Source organism: Xiphophorus maculatus, chromosome 1 (genome assembly GCF_002775205.1).
Source record: "Xiphophorus maculatus strain JP 163 A chromosome 1, X_maculatus-5.0-male, whole genome shotgun sequence".
Classification (NCBI taxonomy): Eukaryota; Metazoa; Chordata; class Actinopteri; order Cyprinodontiformes; family Poeciliidae; genus Xiphophorus; species Xiphophorus maculatus.
The window spans coordinates 23,038,904-23,051,035 of record NC_036443.1 but is presented as its reverse complement, the minus strand read 5'-3'; the positions used below and the strand labels follow the sequence as shown (position 1 = coordinate 23,051,035).

The 12,132-nt window shown below is 37.9% G+C and overlaps 1 protein-coding gene across 1 annotated transcript in view; it reads right to left on the bottom strand.

Moving 5' to 3' along the window:
* The window catches only part of LOC102218961 (metabotropic glutamate receptor 4-like), a 178,149-nt gene extending 168,169 nt beyond the window's left edge, over positions 1 to 9,980 (bottom strand). Inside the window, exon 1 of the mRNA XM_023337217.1 lies at positions 8,958 to 9,980. The gene's annotated coding sequence lies outside the window, so the exon portion shown is untranslated. The remainder of the gene's footprint in view (positions 1 to 8,957) is intronic.
* Positions 9,981 to 12,132: the final 2,152 nt, after the last annotated feature.

The following is a 12,132-nucleotide window of genomic DNA, read 5'->3' as shown; positions in this document are numbered from 1 at the left end:
CTCTCCTGTTTCAGGTCAGTTAGAATTATCAAAATTATTTATATTTGTATTGTATAAGAGAAATAATATGTCAGTGGTTATTTATTAATGGATTACTATCTCTCCAAATAATGACGTCATTGCCTTTAAAACGTCTGCTATAATTGGCATGTTTGAATTAATCAGAAGCACATTTTGGATTGTATTTTAAGCTCATACCTATAACACACTGCTTTCTTGTTTGACATAGTCAAAAAAAAAATCAGCCAAGATATCAGGAAGAGAATTGTTGTTCATCCTCCATTCTATCTGTTCAAACTATTATGCAAGTATAGACATAATTGGACTTTCCAGTTGGAACTTTGGACACTCCATAGTTCCAACTGCTAACTATGGAGATGGCAGCATCATGTTGTGGGACTGTTTCACTGCAGGATGAACTGATACACTGAAATACATGAAATACATAACATTGTGAGAAAAGAACACTGTGGAAATATTGAAGCCACATGGATCGTCCAAATGGACAATAACCCTCAGCGTACAGCCAAAGAAGTAGTTACAAACTGGCTAACTGCATCAAAGTTGATGTTTTGGTGTGGCCATTATAAATCCATGATTTCAATCCTACGGAGAATTTGTGGGCAGATCTAAAAATGCACAAACAAAGCAGTCTACAAACCTAACTCGGATACATCAGTTGCGTCAGGACGAATGGGTCAGAACTCCAGCAGACTATTGTGAGAATCTGATGGAAGGAAACCCCAAAAAATTTGACCCAAAATATACAGTTCACAGGCAGTGCTACCAAATACTGATGAAATTTAAACTTCTGATTAAGAAGACATCGATATTGATAATATTGAATCATTGATATTTTCTTCCTCATTATTTTGGCATTTTGCAAATAGTAATAATTTTGGTGATTCTAAGACGTTTGGTCTGATTTAACATCAGACAGATCAGGGAAAAACATGTATGTGTTGTTTTATTCAGTGTATGAGTTTCAATTGTATATATTCTGCTCTCCATACAGTTTGTGGGATGTTTTATGCAGTGAGATTTCTATTAAATAAGATCTTTTTTGATCTATTGTAATTTAAGTTGCCTTTTTGTCTTTCATTGGCTCATATTTCTGACAGCTGCATGAAGGTGCTGTTACTCTGACAAACACATTTGTCAAACTGGTTGTCCTGTATACAATAAACTTCTCAATATTTTGGATCATCTCAGTGATGAGTAATGCTGACAGTCACGCCCATTTTGGCTGAATCAGACGTTTGTCACTCTAATCCTGGATGCTAGCCTCTGTAAAGAATACATTTGTTCTGTTTCTGTTAAGTCTAATGAAATTAAGAGCTGCTCCTACCCCTTCTAGAGTTAACCTGGCAATTTTACGATGCCTTGTCCTGCCACATTAGTAAGTAGAAAGTTTGTGGAAATCAACCACTAAAGCATCACTGCAACAATTGTGTTTGGTCATAACAGCAGGTGTAGACACCATTTACTAAACAAAAATTAATTTTGTGAGCTATGAGGGAAATCAAGTATTTATTTTGACAGTGATTCTTTGGGGAACTCTGCAGGTCGTTTATTCTGAAATATATATGTATATACACAAATGCACTCGGTTGCCTGCATCCCATTTAGTTAGCAGTCTGCTTATGAATAATTTGCCACTTACAGGTGTCAGACAAGAAAGCTAGAGGGGCTGGACATGTCATCCCTCATTGTTGGCTGCGCATTAGTAATCAGGACTTGATGTAAATAGAGACATCTCATTACGAGTGAGTGAAAAGTGTGGTATTGAGGAAGGGCAGGGGCAATGACAAGGATTCTCAGAGTAATGGGCTCTAAAAGATCAGCACACCATTAAGTGGACCTGTGAAGCACATAGTAGCCCTTCAGGCCCATTATGGAGCAAAACACTGGCAAGCTAGACAAGTACAGCCTCTAATGGCAGGCTCCCTTTACAATTTAATGTTGTTAAACGCAGCTCTGTGGATGTTGTTGAGACGCCTAATATGACTGCTGGATTGAACTATTGACAGCTACTGTGCAAGATGCTGAATAAATCACTGGGCTGTTTTTGTAGCTCCGATGTTCTACTTGAGCTAATTTGCACAAGAGAATCAACAGCAGACTACTTTGCATTGGAATAAGGTCGCTGCATTTTCTTATACTTCCTGTCTCACTTTATTTAATTGGTGAGCTGAGGATTCAGTTCTAATTAATCATGTTAAAGTTAGCTGTCAATTATTCCTACAACAGTTTGAATGAAGTAAAGGAGACGTGTATAAGATTACTTGCCAAAGATCCTAAAAGGCAAATAAAAATGCAAAAAAATAAATAAATAAATAAATGAAGTCCTCTTCCTTATTCTGATGAACATTTAATATTTTTTGGTAGCTTTTCCTCTGGAGCTCATCTGAAATTGTAATCAATGCCAGGAATAGTGCACAGTGAGATGGGTGGCTGTTGACTGCGGGATTTAGGAACTTAAATGAGCCTTCCTACTGCTGCTGGCAAGAGATTTTTGCCAGGCGCGGCTGTGCAGAACAAGAACTAATCTGGAGTGGTCTGTTGCAGCTAAAAAGAACTGGCCCTGAAGTCATGCGTTACAGTGGGAAGTCTGGATTATTCCCCCTCTCATTCCTGCTATTTTCTGCAACGGGCCCGCATTACAGAGAGCATTTGCGCTTAATTTTAATCACCTCTGCTGTTCCGTGCAGCCTTAACAGTAAATGATAAAGTCAAAAATTATAGCCACATGTGATAATATCTGCTTGATTTCAAAAATACTGTCTTTTTGTGGCAGCTGTGAAAGGTTTATGGGATACATGCCTTTAAATCTAAAGATAGGCTCATCCATATTAATGAGCAGCAGGCAGGTCTTAACATTGACAAAGAAAGTGGGAAAATGCCTCAACTCATGCATTTGGAATATCAATGAAAAATGCAGAAGAGAGGCTTCCTTCATGAAACATAAGACCTGTGTTCCTATTTTAGAACACAGAATGCAGGAATAGGAAAATGCAAGTTCCTCACATACAAAGGTCATTGCTCCCAGTGTTTTAGAAACTTCCCTGTTTTCCCCTTTGGCACATTTCAACATATGAAATAAAGCTTAAAAACATAAAAATTTGTACAGTTATTCAGTACAGGATATCTTTTTATGTTTTTGTTTTATTTATCCCCACTTGTTTATATTTTTCAAATCAAACAAATTTACTATTTAATAAAGAAAATCAGACAAAGCTACAGCTTTCAAAGTATGAGGTCTTTCATTGAGAGGAAAAAACTTATTTGAAAGAACTGGTTGTTTTTGCAGAATTGTATGTCCGCTATATTTAATATTTATTTTAACTTTAATTGCCTATTTAAGTTCACATTATTGCATGTCAAAGCAATTAATATATATAAAACATTGTTTTTGTTTCTTGAGCCATTCACACTTGCTGGTGTGGTTCGGCTCACTGTCCTGCAGAATAACTCTGGTGCTTCAGCTTCAGGTCACAAATTGATGGCTGGACATTCTCCTGCGGGATTTTCTGCTACCGTGTAAAAGTCACTGTTCAATAAATTTTATCAAATCTTCAAAACACCCTGTTACCACCATACCATGACCATCACTTTTTCTTTAACGCTGTGTTAGCTTTACTCCAAAAGCTTCTAATTCTGTTTCGTCATCAGTATTTTCTAGCAACTGTCTTTTTGGACAGCAGTGTTTGCTTTACATAGCCCTCATATTTAAGTGCTTTCTTTAGTCTAATAGTATGACATTTATTAGGTTTAAATGTGGGGACTAAAAATGAAATTGAAAAAATAAATGTAGTTAATCTCAGTTAATTTCATGGTGTAACAAAGGGGGCCAAAACTACTTCATGTAGGGCAAAAAGACGCCACACATGGAAGAGCCACATGATTTTAACTTTTATAATGACTGAACACCCCTGAGGTCCAGGTGTGAAAATAACTGAAAGACATTTTAAATCAAATAACCATCAAATATGTTCGAACCAGGGGAGTTTTAACAAGCTGGAATTGAAAAATAGCAGGGTAGCTTCATCACATCCCAACACAATGGGTTACTAAATTAACAGTTTACTCATGCTGACTGCTGAATCCAGGCTGAAAAAAACTATTGAATTTATCTATGCAGCTGACGCCAAACCAAGACTACAACTGTCCTTCCACAAGAGTGATGTCATGGCTTTTATCTGAAACAAAGTTGGACATAAATTTCGTTATTAAAAATGGTCGGATCAATTAGAGAACCAGACATTAAATGTTTGCATATGGAAAACGAGGTTTGATTTATCAAATTCTTTATTTAAGCTCCTTAAGCCATGACCAAGCACTTGTTTTTGTAATTATTAACAGTCAAGATGCCTAATTACTTTATTATCAGTAATATCCGTTCAGGCATAATCACTATGTTCTGAAGCAAATGCTTTTTACCACAGTTTGGTTTGCATTGGCTGACTTCCAAGACACATACAGATGGCCTTCATTGCTGCCATTTTGAAATAGCTGTTCGAAAAATCTGTTGAAAAACACAAGCTTTCCCAATTCAGTTATACGTCCAACAGCAATCAGCTAATGTGTTACATCACATGTGTCTCTCTCAAGGTCTGGAGACCACATGCGGCCCGCCTTAACTATTTACGTGGACCTCTAAACTCTAGAGCCACATAAATAGAGCATTCAAGACAACAGTTGTGTGCTTAAATATTATGTTAATCATTCAGATTAAAGCAGTTTTTATCATCAATGTGGAAAGAAGTTCTCATCGAATGCAGAGACAGCCACTTATCCAAATTTTAACTGTTCGCTAATGGGTAGTTCTTGCAAAACATTCTGAAAAATCAACCCTTTGAGGAAATTCATGCTGCTGATTTGGCCCAAAATAAAAATGAGTTTCACACTCTGTGATAAATGAACACTGAACTGATATAACAGAATAAGAAACAATAAAATGAAATCAGGACTTTATGTAAATGTGACACTTTGGGTAGTTTTAATTTACAGTTGGAATATATGCTGATAACCAAATAACCAACTGTTGACTTTTTTTATGTCAAATAAATGTTGTATAAAATGGTATTTCTGTCGATTTGGAAATTGTTTTGACAGCAGAAGTCAGTAAGATTTGAGTATTCATACCCCAAAAACAATTTAATATTTCTCCAAATCACACCTTTTACAATTTTGATTTTTAAAAAAAATTTAAAAAAATTAAAATGGTATACAAATTATTATTTTCCTAACAATTCAAAATGGTGTTCTACTTTGTGATGATTTATGACATAAAATCACATTAAAATGCTTCAAGGTTAGTAGTTGAATGTGATAATATATGACTTTTATGCCATTCTTCTGCAAGGCGTTTGTTAATATGCAGGTGTTCAGATACTAACATGTTACCCTTTAAACCTGAAAGTTTTTCACTGGGTAAAAATATATATAAATAATTATAAAAAGACTGTTTGGACTGGAGATCAGTCAGGCCTTTATTTAGTGAACACCGGCTCATCTTTATTCTTAATGCTAACAATTTTTCACAAAAAATACAAATCTTTGTCCAAGACAACATCATCTATTGAATGAATTTCCTGACAGCCAACGATAAACTGGCATTTAAACTTGCACTGGATTATTTGCATCTCTGGGTTCTGGAAACATAAAATGACAATATTTATCTTTGCAAGCTTGCAGGGTTCTTTAAAAATCTATTTTTGATACTGATGTGCTATGCTCTTGGCCCACTGGAATAAATTCTCCATATTAAAACTGAAAATTTAAGCATGCATTTAAAATGTGAATCGAATCCAGTTTTGCTGAGGAGAGCATGCGTAAGCAAAACAGTTGATCAAAAGCAGATTGATTTGACAACTTGTCATGTGTGTCTTCTTTATGAAAAAAAGTCCTGCTGGGTAGGATGAATTATTTGTTTCTTTCATTGTGCAATAAATCTTGTAAATTAACCAGAGTGCCAATGGATGTCATCTCTAATTAGTGTCAATTGGGCCTCTAATGAAGATGCTCAACCTGTAGGCGTGTTGAAGCTCTGACTCTTTGATGAGGTTACAAACAGCATGGATGTTTCACTCAGGAGAATTTAGACTTGATTAAAAATAAAACATGAGAATGATGGGTTTCTGTGTGCAAATGCTTACATAAGTTATTTAAAAGCTAGAAATGAATCAAGTATTATACAACAACAACAAAAAAGCTTCTTAAAAGTATCCCAAAGAGAATTATTTGGCAATTTTAGAAAATTATGTGTTGAATTGGTGAGGATTGGCTCTGGCGGGGTATTTTGGACATCATCACACCATGGTCAGCACAGCAAAGCCACACAGGCATCCCACTGACGAACAGATGGGCAGCAGGAGAGGAATGCAGAGGAGGTGATCCAGAATGTGCACACACCATGATGGTGAGTCAGTGATAAAGAACAGCAGATGAATGGATTTCTAAAACTCCTCCAACAAACTGAGAAAGCGGCTGTCTGCCTCTCCCTTGTCGTCTGTCGCTCTCATTTCCACTGCTGGATGCCTGTGAATTTTGACGCTGACGCATGTGCTGGCTTTCTGCGCAGTGTGAAAGGAAAAGGGAAGAGATGCCGACGAGGAGAATAATTTATCGTGCCCCGTTCCTATAATGTCACACTAACTCACAGCAGCATGGAAAATAAATCATAAAAGAGGAAGGAAGTGACGGTAAATATATCCTGGATGATTTTTCTGGGTCTAAAGGGGGTATTATCAGGTCTGGAACAGAACACAGACCTGGTAAATGTCTGTCTTCAAAAGCAAGTTGCATTTTGTCGGATTTTGAACTCTGTTGGATCTTCTGCAAGCTTCAACTCAGAACAGTCTGTGAATCACTGATTGTTCTTTTGCAAATTGGTTCTCAGACGCAGGAGATCCTTACAGAACAACTTTATTCATGACCTCAGCCCACACTCTGCCAACTAAAACATGAACTTTTGATTTCAAGATGTTATTTGTGTTTGGTGCACAGCTTTAGTCAGGGAGTGCAGAGAAAGACAGGCCAACAAAAGGTCATGTCTGAAAATAAGCAAATTATGCCTATTGGGAAATAATAAAAGGCTTTTGATGGCTGTAAATTCTCCTTTTCAAATACGGGGTCAGAAGTCCATGTAGGCAGGGCACTTACAAAATCTGGATGTAATCTTTAAAGAGAGTTCATCTGCCAAGTTATTCAGTACTAGATGCAAGTCATGAACTTATAATGACTTGCAAAACTATTTATGTCATTTGCAGTTCAACACATTTTGTTATACCACAACCATCAACAAGATTTAATGTAATAGACCAATAAAAAGAAGTATGTATTTGCAACATGGAAGGAAATCAAAAGGGATTTACATTTATTTTTACTTAGCCCCATCAAAATCTACTGTATTCTGTCCCCCCTTTATTCATTATGAACAAAGGACAGCTAGCTAGCTTCAGATGTCACCCATTTAGAAACTGGAGTTCACCTGAGCGTTATACACCATCAGTAAATATGCATCTGTTTTAAGAAGGCTTCATGGGTTGTTTATAGAATATAATGAACAAACAGCATGAAGACCTGGAAACACACCATGTCAGGCATAAAGTTGTGCAGGTATTTAAAACAGGATCAGGTTATAATCAATAAGGAAGAATCTGCTGAAAGGACAATAAACTCCACAAATCAAGGCATTATGGAAAAGTGTTGTAAGAAAGTCATAGGAAGCCAATTGTGAAGTTTGTCACAGGAGTGTAGGTGGGTGGTCTGATCAAACGAGTCCAAATCTGAAAATATTTCGTCTACATACAAAGTAGTATGTCAACACACCAGCACCACAATGAAACCTGATTTTGGCAGCATTATGCCGTAGGGATGTTTTCAAAGAGCAGAGAGAGAGAAGGTAGACAGAGTGCTTTGGAAGATAAATGAAGCTAAAAAAGAAAGCAATCGTGAAAAAAAAGATCTGTTCAAAGCTATAAAAGAATGACATTATAAAAAAACCCGAGCTAAAATGGAATGCTTAGACCAAATCATCTTCAGCTATTAAGATGGTTCAGTCAAAGTCCAGACGGAAAGCCAATTGGGTATCTGTGGTAGTTGTTTCAATCATTGACTTAGATTAGATTGGTTTGTCCTATTTCATTTAGATGCACCTGTATGCAGAATTAAAGATGTTTGATCACAGATTATTATGCAAATCCAGAGTTAACAAGAACATGTTCTCACATTATCTGGACATGCCTACAGAGAGGGATGTTTTCTTTAAGGCATCATGTTTCACAGTCTAACAGCTGCAAAAATGTGAACAGCAATTAATGCATTCTCAGACAGATAGAGAGCTGAGGCATCATCAGGCATCTTGCCATATTTGCAAGTATAAGCAAAGCAAAAATGGGAAAACAACACATATTTGACAGCAAAAGAAAGAACCTGAATTAGATCCACAGACTCCTTAAAATCAATCATCTGAGGAGAAGGAGAAAGCCAAAAGAAGAGGGAATAAAATTTAAAAAAAAAGTGGGGGGGAAGAGGCTCTCAGAGGGGCTAAAGATTAAGAAGGGGTTCATTGTACAGTCAACACCCCCATCGGCCCCCCAAGAAACGTCATTCCTCAAAAGCCTTTCACCAAAGGTGATTCATCTGTTGAGTGTGATCAGAGAAGCCTTCTCTGAGGCAACACACACACTTGAATATTTATTCACTCTGAAAGATTGTTGTTGTTTTTAAGTCCCAACATTTGTTCTTGGATTAGTCACGAGAAGCCCATACAAGACAGTGTGCATGTCATCACTCGCACGTTTCACTCATTTAAGGTGATCCTGCTTATAAAAGCTAACCAGGGCAGCACTCTCCCAGACAAGAAGCCGCCACACAAGTGTGTAACTCAATAATGTTTGACTGCAATACCACTGCTGAACCCTCCTGATGAAGAAAGAAGAGAAGTGCCTTACCTTTCAGCCCCCTTGGCTGAAGTGAGCTGAAAGTAGAGAAGAAAGAAGTTCTGCAATGTGTGCTCCTTTCCCGCTTGGTTCCCCCTCTTCCTCTTGCGTCTTTGCCAGCCAGTTCCAGTCAGCAGCTCTGGACTCCCCCGCTGTTTGAATGTTGCATCGTGAACCCCCACAGATTACGATAGGGAAAACAACAGAAAGAGAGGTGGGAAGTGGAAAGGGAAATGCGGGTTTTTTTTTTTTTTTTCTCTTTCTACACAATCTGATGCCTGCAAGTATCTCTCCGGATTAGATGTTTGAGAAGATCTTTTGATTCTCCGTCAACTCTGCCGCTCAGACGCTGTCCACCAGCGAGTGGTGCTGAATGAGACTCCGGGGCATGACTGCGGTGGTTTCCTACTTTTCTTCCTCTCCAGCTTCTTCTGTTTGACTGCACAGATCTTCCCTCCCTCCGCGCAACAGTGGCTCTACTTCATAACGAACTACAGACTTTGCAGGACGCTAACACTAATGCAAATGTACAGTAAAAAAAATAAATAAATAAATACCAAAATGTAAAACTGACTGAATGAGTTACGTTGAAATCAGTTGGGTTTCAAAGCCGGATCAATAAGTGCTAGTCTAATGAATATTTGAGTGGGCTTAAACAAAAAGAGACGGGGTGAGGGAGGAGGGGTTGCCTGGCTGTAAAACTGGTTTTACGCAAATGAAAAGTCATTCCAAGCTTGGTCATAAAGCCAGGGGATAAAGACGCACACAGGTCTTACAGAATGTACACCTCCCATGAGATCTTGCACAGATCAGAGAGTGCAGTTGGTGGGATTTGGGTGTAAAATAGATCACGCGATCTCGTAAATCTGCCCCGCACCGTCTTAGCTGGATTTCAGCTGCTGTTGCGTGTGCGGTGCGCATTTGGATGTTACATACAGAGGCGCTGCTCAAAGAAAACAGACCAGTAACGCATCTTCGCCTTCCGATCTTCTCGATAGTTGTATCTTAACTCGCTCTTTCATCGTTTCAGTTCTATTACCCGAGATTTGGAAACCCAATGGGCTCGATAGATCCTACAGAGATGGGCTCCTCCTCAAGTTCGACGAGTTGAGGCTTCATTGCGCACTACAACACACAAATACTGAAATTTACTCTTAAGGCGCCGACTAGCGCATCTTGAGCTCCAGTGCCACCTCTCCGCGATGCTTTACATCTGAATAATTGAGGTTGTTTTTTTTTTCTTCAGTTCTTGAACCGCATCAAGGTGCTGCACAGACGCCTCGCTCCCTTTTATGTACTGCTCGCCGATTAGTGATTATCCAGGATCCTCCCGCGAGTCATTCCCACTTGTTTCACTGGAATCGCTTTTCTTTATATGTTTATCATTACTGCGCTGATTGCACTTATTGATTCATCAGTCTAATCAGTTGCACCGGTGGCTCTCCCAGTAATGAACCGAGCAGAACCAGCTGGTTTCATTTCAAGCTGCAGTTTAAAATGAGCTCTCCGATGTGGCCCCCAGGACATCCTCAACAACAAGCACAGCTCCACAAAGTTCCCCCAAGCTGAAATGTGTCACAGGAGAATTTTGTGGGTTTTGCCAATGGATGTTTTTGCTTTTGTTTAACTTTTATTTATTTTTGTTTGAATTTAGCTTGTGAGCGTGACTCCCTATCCTCTTGGAGTATTTTCGGAGAATACTTAAATAATTGCATTTTTTTTGTTCAAGATTTATTTTTGTAGTGCAGATTCACAAATGTAATCTCAAAGTACACTTTACAAGCCAAATAGATGCTATTTCTATCCAAATATGTATAAAATAATATTACATTTCTAGTTCTAAAACAAAGAAGTCAACCTGAATTCTTTTACAGTCCTTACAGATTTTGAAAAGACTCTGAGAACAAAAAAAAAAAAAATAGATGTAGTAGTTTTAATATTTCTGGAAGACAAGAAGACTGTTGATTATATGCTGAAGTGTATTGTTTACTGGGGAATCCTTCAGGGCTCTTGTGTGTTAGTGTGTCTGCATCCCACTACCCCAGAACCATTAGAGCCTTCTACAGAGACTGGTGCATCTGATAAACCAGTAAGACTTGTACTCTTCATCCTTAAAATGTTGCCAGATTAAATCGTTTTCTGTCAAAACAGGACAAATGACATATGTGCATTAATTTAAAGAGGGTGTATCACTGCAACTAAAAAAATAAACACTACAGTAGAATTTAAAAATACATACTTGTTAAACACACACTCAAAATACAGATGTTAAACATTATGCTATTGGTCTGTAAAAAAAAAAAAAAAAAGATCTTTAGCCAAAATACATTTCAGAGTTGCTTGTCAAGTATGAGCCATATGGGCCCCTCAGGTGATTATACATTTGTTTACTCAATGATCTCAGAACTAAAGTTGAGGCAGCATTCCATCTCTATGTTCCTCAGCTCAGGAGCCAACTCTCTGAAAACATAAGTTATTTGATTAAAGAGGCTGACCAATAAAGTTTTTAAGCCCTTAATGTCTGCATTTTAACATCTTTCTTTCATGCAAAGCTTCTATGCTAAGGTTTTGTTTTCTGTCTTTCCTTTGATATCTTGTGTGAATGGTGCCACACAAACTTTCCAATACATATTTTCCAGTCTGACTAGATGATCTAGTCTACAGGTGTCAAACTCCAGTCCTGGAGGGCCACTGTCCTGCAACTTTTAGATGTGCCCCTTCTGCACCACACCTGAATAGAATAATTAGGTCATTAGCAAGGCTCTGGAGAACTTATCTACACAAAGAGGAGGTAATTAAGTCATTTCATTCCAGTTTTTGTACCTGTGGCACATCCAAAAACTGCAGGACACCAGCCTTTGAGGATTGGAGTTTGACACCTGTGATCTAGTCGGTCCACAAGATCATCTTTTCCCCAGAAATGTTTTTAAAACAAAAGTTCATTGATGCATTTCTGGTACTCAGATTAATGAACATTTGCTACAAAACAAATGTATGATCCTCTAGTCTTATTGTGAAACTATTCCGTGGACTGACAAAACAAATGAAACATTTTGAAATGTAGGAATTATATTTGGCAAAAACACAGCATTTAAGAAACACCAAAGCAACATTCAAACATGATGGTGGTACTATGGTGTGTTTTTTTCCTTCAGGGCCTGGATTGCTTGCAATAATTGATGGAACC